General features: G+C 39.5%; 1 protein-coding gene across 1 annotated transcript in view; it reads right to left on the reverse strand.

Moving 5' to 3' along the window:
* USP49 (ubiquitin specific peptidase 49) overlaps window positions 1-7,953 on the reverse strand; it is a 142,063-nt gene that overhangs the window by 33,317 nt on the left and 100,793 nt on the right. The window lies entirely within an intron of this gene.

The raw sequence follows: 7,953 nt of genomic DNA on the forward strand, positions 1-7,953 counted from the left end.
TGTTGGCTGTTGGCTTTGTATAAATGCCCTTAATTATACTGAGGAATTTCCCCTCTATTCCTATTTTGTTGAGAGTTTTTATCATGAATGGGTGCTGGACTTTGTCAAATGCTTTTTCTGCATCGATTGATAAGATCATGTGGCTCTTGTCTTCTGTTCTATTTATATGATGAATTACATTGATTGCTTTTCTAATGTTGAACCATCCCTGCATACCTGGTATACATCCCACTTGATCATGGTGAATTATTTTTTTTGATATGTTGCTGAATTCTATTGGCTAGAATTTTGTTGAGGATTTTTGCATCAATGTTTGTGAGGGATGTTGGTCTGTAATTTTCTTTTCTTGTGTTGTCTTTACCTGGTTTTGGTATCAGTGTTATGTTGGCTTCATAGAATGAGTTTGGGAGTATTCCATCCTTTTCTATGCTCTGAAATACCTTTAGTAGTAGTGATGTTAATTCTTCTCTGAAAGTTTGGTAGAATTCTCCAGTGGAGCCATCTGGGCCAGGGCTTTTTTTTCTTGGGAGTATTTTAATTACCTTTTCAATCTCTTCTTTTGTTATGGGTTTATTTAGTTGTTCTACCTCTGTTTGTTTTAGTTTAGGTAGGTGATGAGTTTCTAGAAATTTGTCCATTTCTTCTAGGTTTTCAAATTTGTTACAGTACAATTTTTCGTAGTATTCTGTTATGATTCTTTAAATTTCAGTTGGGTCTGCTGTGGTATCACCCATCTCATTTCTTATACAGACATCCCTCATTTCTAATCACAATTTCTCATTTTACTCTGAAGTGCACCCTCCCTCTCCCCAATGCACACACCACATCAGAGTAATTTTTCTGAGTTTGTTACAGCTCTTGCCTGCTGGTTCTTTCTGTCTGGGTCTCAAGTCCACGCTTGGGACACAGATGACAAGTTTTCTGCTGCCCCTCAAAATTTCTTTTGGTAACTTCATCAGATTTTTGTCCGCAAAAAATGTCCTACAGACATGACACCACTTCAGTCAGTCTGCTGAACTGCCCTTGCTTAGTCCTATGGTTTCTCTTTCTGAAATATCCTCCTTTACTGATTTTTTCACAATTCTCCTTCCTAACTAACTCAGCTTATCCAGGTTTCCAGGAGCTTATCCTTTGCCTTTCTAAATCTCACTGTAATCTCAGCAAATAGTAGCACAAATATTGTATTTTTAAAAACCCATATATTTTTGTTTCTCTGATCCCAGTCAGATAAAGGTTATTCCAAGTTCACACGATGATTTGGTGAAGCAAAATTTGGCTACTCAGTTCCAACACAATATTTGAAAATAACAAACCAACATGTTTTCCAAGTGGGATTTTGGAGTATATTTTCTCACAAAACAATGCTATGGATATCACTCAGTCCAGTTTTAAAAAACCCTATTGACTCTATAATGTATCTAATAGCATAGTACTAGAATACTATTGCTAACACCATGGAAGCTAGCTACCAAATGAAACAATGTTATTTTATGTATTTTCTCTGAGGAAATTAATTGAAGTTTCAACTTTAGACGTCAAGAATTGCTTTCCCAGCTGCAGCCCAGGCAGTGAAATTGGAAATGTCCCTCCTCCCACTTTCCCCACATGGCTGAAGAAGGCTTTCCACACGTGGCCATTTGTATGGAAGACACATATATAAGTTAGAAACTGCCTGCAGAGAAAAAAAGGAACAATTTCTTTGAATAGAAAATAAATCTGACTAGAATATACAAATGGATCCTCAGGATTAGATCCAAGTGTGTTATTTCAGTAGCTGTTTTAAGAAGTGGGAACCCCGTCTTCCTGATGTCCTGTTTCTCAACATGATAGTTGTACAGTTAGTCCTATGCTTTCCTCAATAACACACCAAAACACATCTGTGAGGACTGAGCCTCTCATATTTTGCACGAATGGAGACACAACTTTTAAGCACTTTATTGCAAGAGCAAAGAAGACAAAAGGCCAACAAGAAGAGGCCAAATACAAAGGGTTATTTGTTAAGTGCATACGAAAGAAGAAAACTGAAGGCTACAAAGAGAACACCCAGGCACTTTAATGAGAAACAGGTTAAATAAATTATAAATTGGCCATACAACAGAAACTACCCAGTCGTTTAAAGAGAGACAGAAAGTGAGAGACAGACTGCCTAACGTGTACAAAATTCAAAATACAATATGTGAAAAAAGCAAATGGGCAGAATATTGTGTAGAATATACCATCATGGGTGTAAAAAACAAAACTACAGGATGCTTGCTTTCTCGCTAACATACAAGTAGGAGGATAAACAAGAAACTGGTCACAATACATGCCCCGTGGTGGGAAACCGAGGATGGAGATGGAAAGGACACTCAGTCACCAGCCTTTTTAACTTTTGGGGAAAAAACCCCAAGTGTTACCTATTTTAAAAAAGGATATGGCACTAAGGAGACTCGGTGTTAGAAAGTCTTAAAAATCAAGGATAAAGTGCCCTGGTAGTGCAGTGGTTAAGCACTTGACTACTAGCTGAAAGGTCAGCAGTTCAAACCCACCAGCTGCTCCGTAGGAGAAAGATGTGACAGTCTGCTTCCGTAAAGATTACCGCCTTGGAAACCCTATAGGGCAGTTCTGCTCTGTCCTATAGGGTTGCTATGAATTGGAATCAACTCAACGGCAATTTTTTTCTTTTTCATTTAAATTCAGACGTCAGCAAGATGACTGAAGATAAACACGGAGTACATATGGCTTATTATGGATTTTTTAATTAGAAAATAAAATTGAAGAATTATTATCAACTTATGCAGTCTGAAATTGATCAAACATGTAATCAAGGTGCACTGATAATTGCTGGTGATTGGAATGCGAAAGTTGGAAATGAAGAAGGATCTATGGTTGGAAAATACAGCCTTGGTGATAGAAATGATGCTAGAGATCACATGACAGAATTTTCTATGTCCAACGACTTACTCATTGCAAATACCTTTTTTCAACAACATAAGCAGCGACTATATACATGGACCTCACCAGATGAAAAACACAGAAATCAAATCAACTACATCTGTAGAAAGAGATGATGGAGAAGCTCAGTATGATCAGTCAGAACAAGACCCGGCACTGACTGCGGAAGAGACCATCAATTGCTCAAATGCAAGTTTAAGTTGGAGCTGAAGAAGATTAAATAAGTCCACAAGAACCAAAATACAACCTTAAGTATATTCCACCTGAATTTGGAGACCATCTCAAGAACAGATTTGATGCAATGTACGCTAATGACTGGAGACCAAATGAGTTGTGGGATGACATCAAGGGTTTTGTACATGAAGAAAGCAAAAGGTCATTAAAAATACAGGAAAGAAAGAAAAGAACAAAAAGGATGTCAGAAGAGACTCTGAAACTTGCTCTTAAACACAGAGTAGCTAAAGCAAATGGAAGAAATGATGAAGTAAAAGAGCTGAACAGATTTCAAAGGGCGGCTGGAGAAGACAAAGTATTATAATGAAATGTGCAAAGACCTTGAGTTAGAAAATCAAAAGCGGGAGGAGCTAATGTGACACTACAGACAGAAGCACCATGCCATCCCTCTGCTACAAAGACCCAAAAAACTAAGTAAAACAGATGAAAAGGTCAATCCTAGAACCCTAAGTATCAAGTGAAGGAATAAAGAACTTGATCAAGCACCAAATGGAATAAGAAACAGAGACTGGAGAACGAGGAGAGCTATGGAGTGGAGGTCCCCTGCCAGCTAACTTGGCACAGGTTCACCGTCTTGGACTACAGCCACCATAGAACACAGACAGGGAGTATGGGAAGGCAACTTCACAGAGCTCCCAACAGGAGACAGAGCACCCGGAAACCAAGTATACACACTTTCCCACCTCCACCCCTTTTCCTGTATGTGGCCTCTGCTGCTTTTCAACAGGCCATGGTTGCCCAGCCGGAGAGACATCAGCTCACTGCCACCCAGACTTGACATTTTGGACCTCAGCCACCAAGGACCATGGACAGGGAGTATGGGAAGGTAACTTCAAGGAGCTCCCAACAGGAGACAGAGCACCCGGTAACCAGAGTTACCATGCTTTCCCACTGCCCTCCACCCCGCCGACCTTTCTTCCCTCTACGTGGCCTCTGTGGCTTTCCAACGGGTCACAGTCACTTGGCTGGAGAGACACCAGCTCACTGCCACCCAGGTCTGCCCTGCCCCCACCAGCAGCATTTCTTGTTGTTGATTTTCTGGCTTTTTTGTTGCTTCTCTCTCTCTCCCTTCCTTCCTTTCCTTTCTTCTGCCCAGCTTGCCCTGTGTGCTGTCCCCTCCCCTTCTTGACTGGCTGTGATTTTTTGGTTTGTTTGCTTTGTTCTTTTTTTTTTTTTTTTTTGTTTCTTCTCTCTCCGTTCCTTCCTTTCCTTTCTCCTGCCCACCCAGCCCTGTGCACCACCCCTGACCCTTCTTGAGGGGTCATGCTGCACCACTTGGCTGAAGAGTCACTGCACGTGGCCTCCTCCCTCAGCACCATTTTATTTATTTATTTTTGTTGGTTTTTTTTTTTTGCTTTTTTGTTGTTGTTTCTTCTCTCTCTCTCTCTCCCTTCCTTCCTTTCCTTTCTCAGACCTAGCTCTGTGCACCACCCCCACTCCTTGGCAGGCTGTGCTGTACTGCTCAGCTGGACAGCCTCTGGCACACAGCCTCCCTGGGTCTGTGCCACACCCACAGGCCTGCTTCCTCAGTGCCATATTTTTTATTTTTCTTTCCCCTTATCTGTCTTCCTTCTATCTCCCACCTATGCACTGTGCTGCCTCCACCCCTTCTTGATGGGCTGTGCCATGCCACCTGGCAAGAGAGACATCAGTTCACCACCACCCCAATTCTACCTCGCCCCCGATGGTGGGTTCCCCCACTGCCATAATTTCTTTTTTGTTGGTGTTATTGTTTTTATTTGCTTATTTTTGTTTGTTAGTTTCTTCTCTCTCCTTCTCCTCTTTGCTTTCTTTTCTCCTGCCCACTTAACCCCATGTGTTGCCCATGACCCTTCTTGACAGGCCGAGTCACATTGCTCAGCCAGAGAGCCACTGGCACACAGCTTCACCGGCTCTGCCCTGCCAGCACTTGCTGAATCTTACCACGCCACTATTTTATTTACTTTTTTTTTTCTTTTTCTTTGCTTTTGTTTATCTCTCTTTTTTCTCTTCTTTCACTCACCCTCTTAGCTCCGCACATCACATCCTTTCCCTTCCCTCCTGCCTATCTGTACCGTGCACTAAGTGTCATGCTCCCAAGCAGCAGCAATGCGGTCACCCCATCCCCACCCTGCACTGCCCCCTGGCCCTGCCTCACTGGCCCCAATTCATGCTGCAAACTATCCACATCCACCCACCACCCCTGCTGGACCCGCCCTGCTGCACAACAGCTGAGTGACTGGCCCTGCCCACCTGGATAAGGTGGTGAGAAGTTTCGTGCCCACAGACAAGCAAGCAAGAAGGAATGCCCAGCCCACCTGCCCAGACGTAACCAGATAAAACAAAAAAGCAGGATGAAACAAAAATCTACAATCAAAACATGAAAAAAAAAAATTCCTGAATGTCCCAGAGACAGCAGAAAATATCAAAACATATAAAACAACAGGACAGGATGGCTCTAGAAAGTGACCAAATAAAACAGCAGGTGACCTTCCAGTAGAAGAAAAGGCACTGGAATTACCTGATAGGGAATTAAAAATTCTGATATTCAGGGTTCTCCAAGAGATAAAGAAAAATGCAGACAAAAATAAGGAAAAAATAGACAAAATCATGTAAAATACAGAAACTCAGAGAAAACACAAAGCAATAAAGAATTTAGGAAAATACAGAAACAAAATGTCAAAATAAATAAAAAGCTACAAATTATACAGAAACAGCAATTAGAAATTCAAAAGATAAACAATAAGATTTCAGAAATGGACAGTGCAAGAGAAGGTTTTAGGAGCAAATTTGAAACAATGGAAGACAGGATCAGTGAAATTGAAGATAAATCCTTTGATATCACTTTGAGGAAAAATCAGAGAAAAGAATGAAGAAAAATGAAGAAACCCTGAGAACGATGTGAGATACAATCAAAGCCAAAAATACGTATGTGATTGGAGTTCCAGAACAGGTGGAGAAAATAGAAAACACAGAGAGGATCACTTAAGATTTGCTGCCAGAAAATTTTCCTAACATCATGAAAAACGAAAAGCCAACCATCCAAGAAGCTCAACAATCCCCACATAGGAGAGACCCCAAAAGCAAATCACCAAGACATATCATAATAACACTAGCTAAAATCAAAGACAAAGAAAGAATCCTGAGAGCAGTTTGAGAAAAACAAAAAGCACATACAGAGGGGAAGTAAGACTAAGCTCGGATTATTCAGCAGAAACCATGCAGGCAAGAAGGCTATGGGATGACATATATAAAACCTTGAAAGAAAAAACTGCCAACCAAGAATAATATATCCTGCAAAACTCTCACTCAAATATGATGGTGAAATTAGGACACTTCCAGATAAACAGAAATTAAGGGAATATGTAAAAACCAAATCAAACTTACAAGAATTATTAAAGGGAGTTCTTTGGTTAGAGAACCAACAACAACCTGAATCTAGGACACAAGATAGCATCAGCTAGATATCAACCTAGGTAATGAACTCTCAAGATAAAACAAAACTAAAAGATTTACAACGGAACCAGAGAGGTCAAGCTGTAAATGACAACAACATCAGAACAAAAAAAGAGGGAATAAATGGTGTAGGTATAGAACTTTCATGAACAAGAATAAAGGCAGTATCAAGTAATAAAAGACTGGTTTAAACATAGGAAGATAGGGGTAAATTTCAAGGTAACCACAAAGAAAGTTAAGAAACCTACTTATCAAAATAAAGAAGAAAAGCAAAGTTTCAGTAAACACAAAATCTACAAAAACGAAAGAAACGAATAAAAGAAATCCACAAACAAAAGGAATTCAGCACAGAAGAGTAAGAGGAACAAAGAAAATGTAAGCACCACAAAAAAAAAAGCACTACAAAATGACAGCATAAACTCACATCTGTCAATAGTCACACTGAACATAAATGGCTTAAATGCAGCATACAGACAGAGAGTAACAGAATGGATTTTAAAAAAAGGATCCATCAATATGCTGTCTACAATAGACAAACCTTAGAAACAAAGACATAAATATATTATAAATCAAAGGATGGAAAAAATATATCAAGCAAACAGCAACCAAAAAAGAACAGGTGTGGCAGTACTAAGCTCAGATAAAATAGGCTTTAAAACAAAATCCACCATAAAAGACAAGGAAGGACATTATATAATGATTAAAAGGACAATCCAAAATGAGGACATAACCATAATAAATATCTACACACTCAATGACAGGACTCCAAAATACATAAAACAAACTCTTGCAGCACTGAAAAGAGAAACTGACAATCCCACAATAATAGTAGCAGACTTCAACACACCACTCTCAGTAAAGGACAAAACATCTAGAAAGAAACTCAACAAAGATACAGAAGCTCTAAAGGCCACAATCAACCAATCTGACCTCATAGATATATACAGAACACTCCACACAACAGCAGCAAAGTACACATTCTTTTCCAATGCACATGGAACGTTTTTTAGACTAGATTACATCTTAGGCCACAAAGCAACCCTCAACAAAGCACAAAACAATGAGATAATATAAAATATCTTCTTTGATCACAATGCCATAAAAGTAGACATTAATAACAGGAAGAGCAAGGAAAAAAAAATCAAATACGTGGAAACTGAGTAACACCTTGCTTAAAAACCACTGGGTAACAGAAGAAGTCAAAAATGGAATAAATGGAATAAAAAATAGAAACAAATAAGAATGAAAATACATCATATCAAAACCTTTGGGACACAGTAAAGGCAGTTCTCAGAAGTCAATTTATAGCAATAGATGCACACATCAAAAAAGAAGGGACAAAATAAAAAC

This window comes from Trichechus manatus, unplaced genomic scaffold (genome assembly GCF_000243295.1).
Source record: "Trichechus manatus latirostris isolate Lorelei unplaced genomic scaffold, TriManLat1.0 scaffold00065, whole genome shotgun sequence".
In the NCBI taxonomy this organism is placed as follows: domain Eukaryota; kingdom Metazoa; phylum Chordata; class Mammalia; order Sirenia; family Trichechidae; genus Trichechus; species Trichechus manatus.